We start from the raw sequence: 16730 nt of genomic DNA on the forward strand, positions 1-16730 counted from the left end.
AAAATTTGACAAAAATGATAAGAGATTAATGGTTACTAAATGTAACTATCAAAAGCTGGTATGTTTTAATGTGTTACTGTTTAATAAAAATTCTTATTTGCTAAAAAAATACACAGGCTGAGAAAGAATATATGGCTTGCAATCTATAAGGATCACATGATCAATAATAATGTAAGAGTATAGTTATCTGAACACATTCCATATTCTCTATCAGCTCTGTGAGTTTAAAAGTTATATCTTATTTGAACTTTCTATCTCATCCAATTCCTAGCACAATGTTCTGCACATATTAGGCACTTAAATTTCTTATTGACTTTGAACTTAGAGTCCATGAATCTCAATCAGACCCAGCCTGGCAACTCATATGTACATAAAGGGCTAAAATTAGTATGGGACAACAAGGGCCTTATTCTAGGGCACCAAATTTAGATGGTGCCAATGCCACTTTCAGGTCAACAACAGAAATAAACATACAAAGAAACAGAACCTGGTTAGTAATAATACTGAGATGACAAAGGAAGCTATCCAATAGCATACTTAGGTGGTTCCTTCTATACCCTATCATGATCATAACCAGTGGCCCAGGGTCTTCATTTCCCATACATATACTCATAGGACAATATCCTGTCCAGGCCACAAAAGCAAGGGCATTTTTTGTGCCATTTGCTCTGAGCAGAGTTTGTGGTCTTGCTCCAGATGCAAAAATTCCTAGTTACAGCTCTGTTTATGGATTTAGGCTATATCCTATGGCAACAAAACCACTAGTCAATTTAATAAAGAAAAAAACACATAGTAATTAGTATCATATAGAAGTAAAAGTATAAGAAATCTAATTGATTTTTTGACCATTAAGCAGTTGAGTGTTTGCTCTACCGACACTTTCTGACCTGCATAGTGAATGGAATGAGTTGTAGTGGTTGCATTCATGGAGAGTGGTCATCGGTCTTCCCACGATTTGGAGAAGGAATGTAAATGACTGATATGTGAGGGTTGCCCATCACAAAGCTTTACTGATGTCATGTAAGCATTGATAAAGAATTCAATCTTGGTTTATTTGATGCTTTCTAATTAAGTGGTTCCGGCTCAAAACTGAAAGGCTGGAGGTCATATGTTTTAATAAAGTCTGGATGAGAAGAGGAGAGAGTAACAGGTCTTTGGCAGACAACGATCTAAGGGCTAATCTCAGGGGCTGGCAACTGAGCCTGAAATGAAGGAGGTGCTCTTTGCTCCCGGGGGAAAAATGGCAAGAGACATTTCTGGTGTTTTGTTCCCTTGAAAAAAAAATCTCTTAAGTGACAGTAAGTGTCAGCACTTACAATTATATTCATTTTAACTACAATGAAATTCATTATTCTTGTTGAAATGAACGTCTCCAATCTTAGGAGACCCTCTTACTTAACCCAAGCTAGAGTTGGAACAAAAAAATGCCCTTTTACAATTCTATCACATCATTGGCCTTATTAGTTTAATGAATAGCCTCCTTTTTTTTTAATCTTACCATTGTTCCAGCTTGTGTTTTGAGGGAAGTGCTGAGCGCGTCCCACAAACTCTGAGCCTTCCCCCAAATTGTTCCTTTCAGAAAACATCTCAAGCACATGCTTATAATGCTATATGATAGTGTATTATGCTATCAGCATAATTCTTCATATACTTGTGCTCTGCTCCTAGGATCTAATTTCTTCTAAGAAGTCTTCCTGGGCAGATGTGAGAAGAGCTGACTCTTAAAGGTTTCACCATTCTCTCAGCTATTCCCCTTCATCTCTAACCCAATTATGCACTTTCTTGTGTGTTTCCTCCTTCAAATGCTAGTATACTTACCCTTGACTTGACTCAAAAGAAAACAAGTACTTAAAATTCACACAAGAATCAAGTAAATTTTTCTATCCCCCCAACTAATTGACTTGGGGAGTTAAAATACAGTGCTAAAGATAATGAAGTCATGGGTTCAAACAGGAATATGGCATTTATTCTGTTCCATGGCTACAGATTATACTTGTGATCCTCAACTCACTCATATAGTAGAAGTATGGCACCACTCACAAGGCAAATTGGACAAGAGGATGTGGATGACAGTGCAGATTCATAAGCACTACTGAAAAATGTGACCTACCAATGGTAAGTACAAGTTGCCACCATTTTGAAATACCTTGTGCTTGTCCCTGAACTATATATTTATAGCCTATATACCTGTCTTAAGAGAAGACCCGACACTGAATTGTTTTAGTATAATGATTCTTCTGTAACCGGATAATGGTATTTCTAGGTGAATCCTGACATCTGGACCTTTTGAGACTGCTTCCAAGCCACATCAACAATGAATGAAATTGGTACAAATTGGGAAGAGAGATGGTCATATCCATGCTAACTTTGTACTTTACTGTGACTCAAACACCAAAGGTACTTCTCAGAAAAAAAAAAAAAAAAACATTTCTTAATGGACAGAAAGGATTTTGCTTTTTAGATCATGATCTTCCCATTGTTTTCTCCAATAATACCCCTCCAAAGGGAGTCATTAGAACATTAGGGTCTGACAAAATCTACTCTAATTCTACTACAATTCATAGTGTAGTCAACAGAACACTTAACTTGGATTTAAGAGGTTCTGGGTTATTTAAATCCTGCCTCAGACACTTACTAAGTGCGTGGTCCCCAACAGGTAATTTAACATCTCTCTGCCTCAATTTCCTCATCTGCAAACTAAAAGAGTTGACTTGATGATCTCTAAGGTCCATCTAACTCTAAGGAAATATATGATCCTATGATATTATGAATCTCAAGGTCTGAGATACATACATACCCAAATTATAAATACCTAGCATATTTAGCATTCATTTAGGGTTCACCTTAACCCCTAAATCTGCTGTGTCTTACTTGTCCCATTCCAGTCTCCAGTTTTCACAAACACCTTTGTCCCTTTACCTAAGTTCTGTCTCTATCTCTCTCATCTGTCTCTCTGTGTATTTCTGTCTTATTTCTACCTCTATCTCTATATCACTTTGTTTCTTTCTCTCTCTATTTCTCTTTGTGTGTCTCTCTGTCTCTATCTCTCACTTTCTCTGTCTCTATCTCTGTTTCAGTCTTATCTCCCTGTCTCTATCTCTGTGTATGTGTCTCTCCATCTCTGTCTCTGTTGTGGTATTGTCTCCCTGTCTCTATCTCTGTTTGTGCCTCTGTCTCTCTGTCTCTGATTTTCTGTCTGCCTCTCTTTATTTGTCTCTCTCTGTGTCTCTCTGTCTCTGTGTCTCTGTGTGTCTCTCTCTCTGTCTCTGTGTCTCTCTCTGTCTCTGTGTCTCTCTCGATCTGTGTGTGTGTGTGTGTGTGTCTGTCTGTCTCCATCTCTCTGTCTCTGTTTCTCTCTCTCACCTACCTAGTGTATGAATTAAGTCAAATGGTACTCTTCTACAGCCCTCTGACCCTCAGGCTGACTGCTCCATGTTCCCTGGCTTCCAGGGCCAATAAAATCATTCTATTTGTCTCACTCTATAGGCTCCAAGCTTAGGACAAGTTTATAAATTGTTGACTTCTACTTTTTCCTCCAAACAAATTTGCTCCTTCTGCCCTCAATTAATTTTGTTGGAATCATAAAATGTTAGTTTGAGAAGAAATCTTAACAAAAGGGTTCTTAATCTGGGGTGTTTGAACTTGCTTATTAAAATCTTGTGTGATCATCTGTATTTAGTTTTATACATTTAAAACAATTCTTCTGAAAATACCATAGACTTCAGCAGACTGAGTAAAAGGCATCCATAGCTCAAAAAAGGTTAGAGATTCATTAGTGTCAGTCCTAATTATATGGAGGATACATCTGAGGCCCAGAGATGTAAAATCACTTAGCCAAGCTCACTTAGCAACATAAGTAGTGGCAGTGTTAACCCTGACCATTTTTGTTGGTCAAATAAGCCCTGGGGTGTGTCTAAATTAGGTCTGGGGATGGGTCTGCATTACGCTGTTGGAACCGAGAAATTTAAGCCATCAATATCAATCTCTCTAATGAAAATACAACCTTTAACTATGAGTAAGTGAATCAACCAACAAATATAACAGGGCATATTGTATATAAAGCATTGCACTTAAGGCCTGGGTAGGGGAGAAGGAGAAGCAGTGTAAGACATAGTACCTAGCACAGGACCTTGTGTGGAGCAGCATTTGTCATACTAACCAATGTTTGCTAAGTCAAATGGAAATCAAAGACAAGGTCCCTTTTCTGCAGGTTTGTAGGTAAAGTTGGTGCAATTCAGTTCAACAAGACCTAGATAGACACATGTACATACATAAAACCCATTAGTATTCCCTGCCCTCCAGGAGCTTTCATTGCATACATACACACTTGTGCACACAATACAGAGCACATACAAAATAAATACAGAGCATGTTTGAGGCAGGGAGCTGAGAATAGGGAAGAATAGGAAAAAGCACTAACAGCTGGGAATGGAGAATTGGAAAACATAATTGCAAAGGGCAGTTAGGTGGTACAGTGAGTAGAGCCAGACCTGGGGTCAGGAAGACCTGAGTTCAAATCTGGCCTCAGACACTTACTAGCTGTGTGTCTCTAGGCAAGTCACTTAACCCCATTTGCCTCAATTTCCTCATATGTAAAATGAGCTGGAGAAGAAAATAACAAACCACTTTGGCATCTTTACCAAAGGAAAAAAAACGACCCAAATGGAGTTACAAAGATTTGGACAAGTCTGAAATGACTGAAATACAACTGAAAAGATGATGAACAAATTAGCAGCTAGTGCCAAATCAGAGGCATAGACAGCAATTGCTACAGGAGGTCAGAGGATGGAGACATCCTGTGTATCAGGTAAGTCTGGGGTGCTCAAGGAAAGCTTCACAGAGGAGCTGGCATGAAAGGATGCTGAGGGATATCTTTTGTGTTATCAGAATACTTAGCAAGCAATCTCTCTTCAAACAGTATTCAGAGAAAGGCTCAATGAAATATTTTCTTTTAAGATCTTGAAACCCATTTAGGTTTCTGGGTACTAGAGGAGCTTGGTATGGTTCAGGGTCACTCACTAGCAGAACGTTCCCAACTATGTCCTCTGATTGATAATTTTGTTTTTGTCCTCCACCTGCTGGAAGCTGGGTGTTCTGGTTGATTGGAAATGACCAGTAACATTTAAAACACCTTTTCCATTTTCTGGTTTTGGAGAATAAAGAATAGAGCTTTGCTTCTGCTCTGAAATACTTTACCAAGTGCCTTCAGTGAATGAGGGGGACTTTTCTCCATGCCTATCCTGATAAACTTCACTCACTGTATACTGGTAATGAACTCCTTTCTCATTTGTGCAAGGGCCAATATCTATTATGTACTTCATGGACAGGGAGCCATCAATAACTTGGGCTTGGGGGCATGGGGAAAGAACAAAAAGAATCATATTGTTGAGGGCTTTCTTCTGGATTTGTCAATTGTTTACTATGTGTAGGGTACCAGGTTGGGTTGTAGGATACAATGAGATAATTCTTACTAAGATAGAGTGTTTATTTTAATGGGGGAGATGACAAGCACATACACAAATATATAGAGCACAAATATAAAATAAAGAACTATGTGTGTGTGTCTAATACAGTTAAAAAATATGGTAGCTTAAGAGAGAGAATGAAAAGGTCACCAAGGGAGAAAACCTGAAAACCTTTGAAAGTAGATTATATAATAAGATTGGACACCTCTGGTAGAATCTGACTTATTCAGTCCATCTATCTTCGACTAAGGCAGCAACGGAGCAAACCCCCCATCTTTCTGCAGTGGAGATTTCTCTCCCGTTGTGTGGCTAATTGGCAATTCCAGGAGTTTATTCTCCTCTGAGGCCAAGACTCCAGACAACATAGTAATTTCTCAGGCAACTGTGCAGAAATAGCCACCATGGCCACCTTTCCCATCACCCTGAATCCCTCCAAAAGTGAGTGATCAGCTCAATAGATGTCCCAAAAGGTTCCCTCTTAACCAGATGATAGATCTGTGTGGCAGGTGAATTGGATAAAGGAGGGAGTATTTTCTGTCGATAATTGGGATTTCATTTCTACCCAAACTCCTGTTGAAATTATAAAGGGCAAAGGAAAACAACACATATAACTTATCTGTAGGTGCAAGAGGCATTTAGCAAGTCACACCTACCATCCATAATTAGGACAGTCTGCAGTACCACTCCTATTCCTAACTGGTCAGTGCAGGAGTAAAACGCCCCTTGGAAATTCTGAGCTATTTGTGGCTTATGTTTTAAGTATTTTCTCCAAATGCAGTTTCCCTTGCTCAGATTCACATCTGTCTTCATTTGGTCCTGTTCCCTGGCCAGCCTGCTGAGGCTGGAGAGAGCTAATCAAGAATTTTCACCCTGCTGAGCCAGTCCGAAGACATGGGGCATATTTTTAGAACAGGCAGCCATGAAGTTGCATTTGGGAAAAGGAACTCTTTCCTCTCATGACATCTGAAGATGTGGGCAAAATAGAACCGTCAGCTACATTCCAGGCAGCTCCATTCAACAAGGACAAACTATTAACAAACTACTTGCAGGTAAAATATCAAAGAGAAATGGAAATACCAAGTCGATTAAGTCTTCACAGTTTACTTGTAGTCTGGGGTCAAGGACACTGCTCTCTTTGCACAGGAAAAAAAATCATTTTGACACTATTGTCGATAGACACGGATATTATTTACTTTCTTGCCATGTATCACTGAGGACAGTGGGGATGGGCTGTGACGGGCAACATCACCAGATCCATGCCATTGGAATCTGCTTTGTAATGGGTTTTCCTGTAGAGTTTAGACACACATTGATCTGATAGGACTTGTACACTGAATAGAGGTCATTAACAAGGTTGTTTTCCCCTTATCTGCTCCTTATTTATTGGGTTGTCGCGGTATCTCCATTTCGATCTGTAATTAGTAAAAAGAGCTTGTGATATATTATCTACTAGAGTTCATCAGACAAAGCCCTGCCATTGGGAATATGTCTCTCTCTAAGACCTTTCTCTTTAAATCCTCAAGCCCCATAGAACAAATAGGAGGAAAGCCCCCAATCACTTTCTGTCCTGATTAGCCTAGTACATGCTTAGGCCATAGCCTCATACAGAGACCAGATGCTGGCAGATTCATTGCCGTGGGGATTTTACAGCAGTGGATAAATAAATCCTATCTAAATGAGTCCAAAACTAATTATCATAAAATAGTTATGGTATATGCAGGCATTATGCATTGTATATTATCTTATGAACTAATGAATTGTATCCTAAAATGCCAAGAGTTTGCAATAAATGTTGAATAGCAGACGCCTGTCATAAATCCACTTAGAGGCTGGTCTTGTTATTCACTTTGGCAGTGGGGAAGGTGCAGCATAAACCCAATCCTATAGACTCTCCACCTCTCTTATCCTGGTTCTTCCTTCAGTATGGAGAAAGTACTCCACCAACAAAATGGTAGAAGTCATACTTCTTTTCAGTTTTGGTTTTGCAGCCTTAATACCATCCCAAATACTAGGGGCTAGAGGATGCATTAATTTTTCCAAAAGGTAATATTAGGGTAGGCAAACCAAATGCCAAATCACAGTTATTTAAAGAACTTTTCAATAAGAATCTCAGTCCAAGTACTTATTTTTGCTTCTCACTTTTATTTTGGCTTGCTTTATCGTTTTTGGATTTGTTGTTGTTGTTGTTTGAGTTTTGTTTTTTGTTTCTTGGTTTGTTTGTTTGTCATATTAGACTTGTGATTTCATTAATGTAGAGAGCTCCCAGTGAGGAATGTCTACCAATGAAGATCTGCACCTTTCCTGTAACTTGAAGCCTTGGGGAGTTACCTGAGGCACTGAAAGTCCATCAGCCAGCCAACGAGTATTTCTTTTCTGTTTTAGTGTCTGATAATATCCATTTTCTTTTTCTTTATTGTTTTTTGTGGTAATTTATCTTTATTTTTTAAATTTATTTATTTATTTTTAGTTTACAACATTCAGTTCCACAAGCTTTTGAGTTTTAAATTTTCTCCCCTTTCCTCCCCTCCCCCCTCCCCAAGACATCATGCAATCTGATCAAGGCTCTACATATATATTCACATTAAACATATTTTCACATTAGTCATGTTGTAAAGAAGAATTATAACCAATGGAATGAACAACAAGAAAGAGGAAATAAAACAAAAAGGAGAGAGAGCAAATAGTATGTTTTGTTCTGCTTTCAGACTCCATAATTCTTTCTCTGTATATGGATAGCATTATCCATCCTGAGCCTTTTGGAATTGTCTTAGAACCTTGCATTTCTGAGAAGAGCCAAGTCTATCAAAGGTAGTCATCGTGCAATGTGGCTGTAACTGTGTACTATGTTCTCCTGGTTCTGCTCATTTCACTCAGCATCAGTTCTCAGAAGTCTTTCCAGGTTTTTCTGAAATCTGCCTGCTCATCATTTCTTATAGCACAATAGTATTCCATTACGTTCATATACCACAACTTTCAACAAGCATTTCTTGAACACTTACTACATGCCCGACACTGTGCTAAGCATTGAACAAAAACTCGTCCCAGTCCTCAAGGAGCTCATATTTTAATGATTAAACAACAGAGTGACTTGCTTAGAGTCATATTGTCATTTGTCCTTCCTTTCAAAAAGGACCAATGATGTCACTGGGTGAATTGGATTTAAATGAGGCAGAGCTGCACAAAGTCATCAGCCTCGTTCTCTCTTCCAGAGTCATAGAAGTCCAGTGACAAGACGAAAGTCACGACATCCTGTGATGGCCCAGGATGCAGTGGATGACCTTGACACCTTCCATTTCTGACCAAGCTATAAGCGCCTGATTCAGCCACTTCGATTGCCCTTAAAACAAATTGTTCTCCTCCGCCTATTCTGCCAGGGAAAGTCTCCACATGCTTAGGGTAGACACCCTTTATTCCCCAAACTTAGGTTTGTGGCTTGTCAGTTACCCTCGACCTGGCTTAACCTGTCTGAGCCTACTGTAGTTTCTTAAAGCCACAGGTGGGAGCTGGGTAACAAGTGGACACCAAAGGTGGCTGAGCATCCCTGAAAAGGGTTCAGCAAGCCCTTACCCCAGACATGCTAGTACTCCCTAAACACTCCAAGCACAAGACAGCAACATCAGCCCCCTACTTGCTTTTGCTCACACAACATTCCTTTTCCTGTCTCCATGGCTTTTTGTTGGCTATTTCCCATACCTGGAATGCACTCCATCCTCTTCCACCTCTTGGTTCTGTGACTTCCATGGGACTTCAGATCCCCCCTTCTGCAGGAGGCCTTCCCTTCTCCACACCTCCCAGCTGCTGATTCATTGACGCATACATTTGCTTTCCACCTACACTATATGTATTCTGTATGCACTTATTCATATACATGTTGTCTCCCTCATTAGAATGTAAATTCTTTGAGGACAAATTGATATTCTGGCTCTTTCTTTATATCCCAAGTTTAGCACTGTGTCTGGCACGTATAAAGTCCTTAAAAATGCTTGTTGACTAACCAATTAATATATTTATTCAGAATCTTAGGACAATTATTTAGATGTTACTTGAAATTACTTGAGATCCTGGGGAACAGAAGTCATAACAATGTTCTGCCTTTATTATTTTCGGGATAGATAATACTGTTTGGTTTGGTTTACTTTGGTTTTTCCCCTCCACTTCCTATTGAGAGATAAAGCAAAATCTTATCAAAACTGAAGACTGGAAAATGTCTAATAGATCTACATTTCCCTTGGGCCTGGGTTTCCCCAAGTTCTGTTATCTCAGCTTGTGTGGTTATTATTTCTGTTCTTTCTTTTCTTGCTGGAGTCTGATAGATCACTGGATACCCAATCACTCCCATACATCATGGCATGTCCTCATGCCTCCCAAGTGGAGCAAAATAAAAATAAAAGGGACTCTAGATACTGAGCCCTTTTTCAAATGACAGGTGGGAGGTCCAAGGATAGGCTGTCTAGGGCAGAGACTTCACCTTAGTGGCAAAATGCCATGACCAAGACAACTTTTTGTGGTGTCCACCTTAGAATCATTTGCCTTCCACAAGATAGAAATAGTCTAGGTAACAGGCTGAGGTTAACACAGATTTCAGGGTCAGATTTAGAGCCTGACGGGATCTTGGAAATCATCTAGTAAATATCATAATTTTACAGATGAAGAAACTGGGGCATAGAGAGGTGAGGGAAATTGTCCTATAAAATATATGCTCTTTGAGGGCAAGGATTGTTTTGATTTTGTGCTGAGGGCCTGGCACTTGCTAAAAGTCTGTTGATTGAGTGTCCAAGTGTCACAGTAAGTGACAGAGGCAAAAAATGAACCCAGGACCTCAGATTCCAAATGCAATGTTCTTTCCTCGAAGCATGTTGCCTGTTGGAGGAAGTCATTCTTACGGAGCAGTTGGTATCTAGTCATTTTTCAGTTGTTTCTGACTATCCATGGCCCCATTTGGGGTTGTTTTGGCAAAGATGCTGGAGTGGTTTGTCATGTCCCTTCTCCAGCTCATTTTACAGATTATGAAACTGAGGCAAACAGGATTAAGTGACTTGCCCAGGGTCACACAGCTAGTAAGTGTCTGAGGCCAGATTTGAACTCAGGAAGATGAGTCTTCCTGACTCCACACCTGGAACTCTATCCACTGTGACACCTAGATAGATGCCCCCTTACAGAGCTGATTCTCATACTAATCTAAGAGGCAAAGTAGAGTACTGGACTTAGAATCAGAAGTCCTGGGTTTGAAGCAGCCTCACTAGCTGTATGTTTATTGGAGAGTCACGGAGCGTCCCTATCTCTTAATGTGTAAAATGATGATATTTGCCATACCTACCCCCAAAGGGTTGCTGTGTGGAAAGGGCTTTGTAAACTCTGAAGGTGCTATGGAAACATGAGTTGTTCTTAATGTCAGAAAGTAGCTATAGAGATGATTCTACTGGGGAGAAAAAATAATTGGGAAGAAAAAGAGAGAAAGAAAAGTAGTATCTTTTTTACATATCAAGCAGCTAGGTAGTACTGTGGAAAGAGTCAGGAGGATCTGAATTCAAATTCAACCTTAGACACTCATCAGCTGCGTGACCCTGGGCAGGTCACTTAACCTCCATTTGCCTCAGTTTCCTCATCTGTAAATGGGGATAATAATAGCACCTACCTCCAAGTATAGTGAAAGTAAAATGAGATATTTGTAAAGCATTTAGCCCTGAGCCTGGCATGTCTTAGGTGCTATATAAATATTAGCGATTATTATTATTAAGATCAGGGTGAAAACAATACAAAGTCTGAGTGAGGGAGTGTCAGAAAGAGCAAGATTCCGAAGCTACCTAAACATGCTTTAAAAAACATTTATTCAGTAAACTTTAAGCTTGCCTAGTGGCAAGGGAGAGGTTTTATGGCCTTTACCCAATGCTGTGGTGGGATATCTATGGAAGAGCTCAAATAGTTTTAGGATAAATGTTCCTTCAGATTAGATGCTGCAGGAAGAAGCTCCCCTGGTATTATCAAAAGGCTGCTTAAATATTCCACTCATTGAGGTTCTTTTAAAAAAAATGCATTTCATTTCAACCATAAGAGGCAGTCACAAGAGAAAAATCTCTAGCCTCCTCTCAGATCATCTTTTATTAAGCAAAACTGGTATTCTTTTACATTGCTGCTTTTCCCCTTCATTTAGTGACAACCGATGTGTCCTAACTTGTGGGTTTCCAACTTTTCTATTTCTATCCTAATGTTATCTGAGTTGGTGTTGATAAGTCAATCCACCAAGACTTAAGGAACAAGACAAGTAGAGATGCACAGCTGTCTCCTTAATTATTTCCCCCAAAACATAATGTTGTCACCTACAGTTGGTTTTCTGATGCAATTCCAAAGCTTGCATTATTCAGGTAGAGAAAGAAAGAAAATTGGTAGGTAAAGAGACAAGTACATCTTCAACTTTCGCTCACTGGCCTAACATGATTGTGAGTGATCAGAATAATGAGGAAAACAATAAAAAAAAACCACCAGCTAATGATAAGCAAGAAAGATACACCTACTCAGTAAACTGTCAGAGATAATTTTAATGTCACTGAATAGAATGCTATTGAAAAATCACCGTGTGGCCAATATTGCCCCCAGAGGAACATATATCAAAACAGAAAAGATATGAAGCTTCAGAAAGACATTGTCTTTATCTTTTTTTTCCAGACCCTCCCTCCTCCTTTGAGGTTCAAAGCATCAGCATTTTCTACCCTATGCAGTTCATAGTGGCTGCTGGCTACCAGCTTCCAAGTCATTACCCTCTTTATTCAAGTAAGTTAGTAAATGACTCACTATCTTCCCCAATTCCTGTTCTCATGTTAACTGGCTTCCAATTCTCAGTCTGCTTAAATCCCATGACCTACTCATTCATTCCCACCTCAGCCACAAAGATCTCACCATTACCTGCAGGTAGTAGAGTTCCTTAATTAAACACTCTGACATTCCTCTATCTGACCATAACCACCTATCATTCCATCTGTACCTATTCTTCACCCCCCCAATCTATAATTTGTCCTCATCAACTTCCAATTGCTTCCCCCTTCAGTATGTTCTAAGACTCTTTGCCAAGCTTTCTTCTCTTTTCTCTCTATACCAGTGGCTATTAAGCTGGGGTGTTTAAACTTGATTTTTTAAATATACATATTGATTACTGTTTTATGTTATGCTGTTAGAAGCATTATTCTAAGAAAAGATCCATAGGTTTCACCAGACTGCAAAGGGATACAGGATACAAAAAAGATTAAGAATCCTTGTGCTACATTTTCTCTCTTGGTGAACTCATCATCTCCCCTGGGTTTAATTATCATATTTATGCAGATGATTTACAGGTTTATATAGTATGACCATAATAATAACAGAAACGGTGATAATATATGCCATATGCTTTTATATAATTTATTTAAATGACACATATAATTATTTTGTATTCATATTAATGGACTTTATATAACATTTTATAGTTTGTAAAGTACTTTACAAATACAGACTTTTCTAATGAATTGAACTTAGTCACCTAATGCATTTTTAAGCTTTACCGATACCTTTTGTTTTTGCGACACATTAATTTCCCCTTAATCCACACACACATAAATGCATGCACACACACACACACACACACACACACACACACACACACAAAGAAAACAAAGAAAAACCTTTAGGTAAAACCAACCAGTACTAATTTTTACCTGATAGTATATACCCTATATCACAACTGTAGTCCCTCATCACCATATTGAGATATGTTTTATTGTCAGTTGCCAAGACCTACATTGGTCATTGCAATTAATCAGTTAGACTACCTCCTAGTATTATTTTCGTTGACACTGTTGCTATCACTATGTATCCTAGATTTAGAACTGGAAAACTTTAAGAGCCTTCTAATCCAAACCTTCTTTTTTAGAGATGATGATATTGGGACTTAGAGCAATGAGGTGATTTCTCCAAGGTCACATAGCTATTAAATAGAAGACTAAGGATTTGAACCCAGGTTCTCTGCCTCCAAATCTAGCACTCTTTCCAATAGGCCACTCAGTCATTGTTCTTCTAGTTCTGCTTACTTCAGACTGCATCATTTCCTACAAATCTTCCGATGATTCTCTGAATTCCTCATGTTGATCATTACTTACAGTGCTATAATATGACATTACATTCATTTGCTAGAATACATTCAGTCACTCCACAGTTGATAGACAGCAATTTTGGTTTTGGTTTTCAACTTCTATGAAATATGCTACAAATATTTTAGTATCTAGGTCACCCACGTATTTATGTGCTAGAAACTGTTAGTATTTAATGGTGCCAATTCAGAGGATAATGTTGTTCTTCTAGGATTTCTCATCAGCCAACTCACTCTGACTAACATCAAGATTAGTTAGTGTGTTCACTTCTCTGGATCAGTTCCTTAGATTTTCAAATACATGAGACTGCCTAAATACTTAGGAAAGAGTTGTTTTGTTTTGTTTTGTTTTGTTTCAATCTCAAACAACCCTTTCCACTCTTGATCAAATATCTATAAATAATGATAAGCTATGTAATTCCAAACTAGAATCTGTGATAATATGTGGTAGTAAATGCATATAATTCTTGCTAAATCTCAGATTGTAAAGGTATAAGATGGAAACTTTCACTATTATTAAAGATCAAGGGCAAACCCTTTCAGAAAAGTCACCTGTTATTTCTTGTAACTTATAATAAACTCACAGTTATTGAAATTTATGTAAACACAATTATCACAACTCTAACTGTAACTCAAGCATTATGATTTGTGGCATGTGGCTCGGACACTTACCCTCAAACTTTTGTAAGGCCAAAGGATGAAGTTTGTTTTGTTTTGTTTCTATCAGCAAATCTGAATCTCTGATTTCATTGATTGACTCAGAGTAGGGAAATATCATCTATTGATGCAGGTCAGAAACTTGTCTGCGACTTATATATAACTTAAAGAGTTATTTGGGGAAAGAGAGAGTTACATGATTGCCCAAGATCACACAGCTAGTATGTACAACACTCCATATCCCATCTCAGTTCCTCTGCAGTGGATCTCTACCCGTGCCTGGAATGTACTCTCTCCCCATTGCCATTTCAAAAAATTCCTCAACTCCTTCAAGATACAAATCAAGCAATCCCTTCTAAGTTAGACTTTTTCTAATTGGCCCTACTGCTAGTGAGTCCTTTCCCAAACTACCTTATATTTATCTACTTTGTTTTTATTCTCTTCATATTTATTCTGTATATATTTGTTGTTTCCCTGTTATGATGTAAATTTCCCAAGAGAAGAGATTGTTTCATTTTTTAAATTCATTTTTTTTGCACTCAAGCCTAATATCCAATGCATTAGGGTGTTTCTCCATTGATCAAAGGGAAAATTAAAACAACTAAATGCTATATCAATGATAAGAGGATAAGAAACATAAAACTTTATTCAATAACTAGAAGGATTCTTTTTAAATATACTTCTATTCAGATTATGGTTGACTGAGGGCAGGAAATGGAGGAAAAAAGTGAAGAAAGCAGAAAAGGGAGAAAGAAGGAGGAGGCAGGAAAAAAGAAAGGTAAGGAAAAATTAAAAGACAAAGAATGAGAGAAGGAGAGAGTCACAGAAAGGAAAAGTAAAATATATGGAGAAATAGGGAAGAAGAAGAAGAAGAGGAGGAAGAAGAAGAAGAAGAAGAAGAAGAAGAAGAAGAAGAAGAAGAAGAAGAAGAAGAAGAAGCAAAGGAGGAGAGAAGGAGGAGGCAGAGGAGGAGGAGAAAGAGGAAGAAGAGAAAAGAGAAAAACCTTGGGAGATTCAAATGTTTCTGAATGATTAGTATGCATTTTTAATACTCTGCTGGCACTTGGACTATGCATTTCAGAGTATCATCACCTTATTGTTTTTAGAACATTTTGGGTCTCTGAAAGCACAACACAATTTTACAAATATAATCTAGTTATAACAACAATTTGGCTAGCAGCTGCTGCTGAGGTGTAAGACCCAAGAAGAGCTGCCAGCACAGGTTCTTTGATTTGCTTTTCTAAGGAAAGCTACTTTAAGGGGTTAACAATCTCACTTTAATCAAACATACATATATCATTCACTTAGTTCAGGGGGAAAAGCCAGCACCCTGAACTCCAGAGGAAATACAAATAGAAATTACAAACAGAAAATATCAACAGATCAAATAACAATATTCAACAGACAGGCTTTGTCTGATCAAGACATCACATACATAGTTACCAAAAAGAGAAGCACCAACGGGCCTGGGTTAGCAAAGCCGGGGGCAGTTACAACGGCTTGCCCAGAGTCTCAACACTCCTTCCATGAGTGAGCCCCAAAGGCAAAACACCAACCTCTGAGTTTATATACCCTGTTCAGGGTCAAAGGACTTTACAACATGCAAACTCAAACTCACATGACCTAAAAGCTTCTATGCAATTCTCTTGAGGTAAGCAGGTCATCAGAGACTCCTGATTTAATCAGAGAAACAAAGGCATCAAGGGCAATTGATTAAATAAGTGCTCCAAAACAGAAAACAGCAAAAAAAAAAAAAAAGTCCCACCTTAATTACTGATACACTAGTCTACTCTCTCCTATTCATTTCTAGACCCAGCTCAGCTCACTGTCCATCTTACATGTCTGTCCAAGTCATATGTGTATATATACACATATATATACACATATATTCACGTATATACATACATATGTATGCATATGTGTATATCTACATCTGTTTATCGATATAGATATCAATGGTCTGCCATCCAGCTATATGTTATAATCCAAGAAATCAACCATCTTTGCACATTTTTCCCCTGTGGAAATTATTAGACAAATCTCTTTTTGAGTAGCTGCATTTCTCACTAAGGAAGTCTTCCTTGCGGTATTCTGGAACTTAATGCAATCAGTACAGTGTGATCTGTGAACAAGAACATTTGGACTTTCTAACTCATTTAAAAAAAAAAATCATTATTCTTCCATCAGTTCTATGTGACTACAAATCACAGAACATCACAGTTCCTAAAGAACAAAGTTTAGAAGTGTACAAAATGGCACTCAAGAGGTTCGTGGTAATTGTAAGTAGCCTATATCATAGCGCCTAGGATGAGTTATTTGCAAGTTTATGTGAATGTGAACTCCTGGAGAGCAAGACTGCCTTGAGTTTGTATTTGTATTCCTGTGCTTAGCATAGTGTTTTGCATAGCGCAAGCACTTAGTACATGATTTTTCACTCATTCATCAAGGAAAAGAATGATCAGAAAAAGAAGTGGGTTGATTTTGTTGTGAAA

The 16730-nt window shown here is 38.4% G+C and overlaps 1 pseudogene; it reads left to right on the forward strand.

Annotated features, from left to right (window-relative positions):
• The first annotated feature begins 5866 nt into the window (after positions 1-5866).
• LOC118841418 overlaps positions 5867-16730 on the forward strand; it is a 72572-nt pseudogene continuing 61708 nt past the window's right edge.

The sequence above is a fragment of the Trichosurus vulpecula genome, chromosome 1 (genome assembly GCF_011100635.1).
Source record: "Trichosurus vulpecula isolate mTriVul1 chromosome 1, mTriVul1.pri, whole genome shotgun sequence".
Lineage (NCBI taxonomy): Eukaryota > Metazoa > Chordata > Mammalia > Diprotodontia > Phalangeridae > Trichosurus > Trichosurus vulpecula.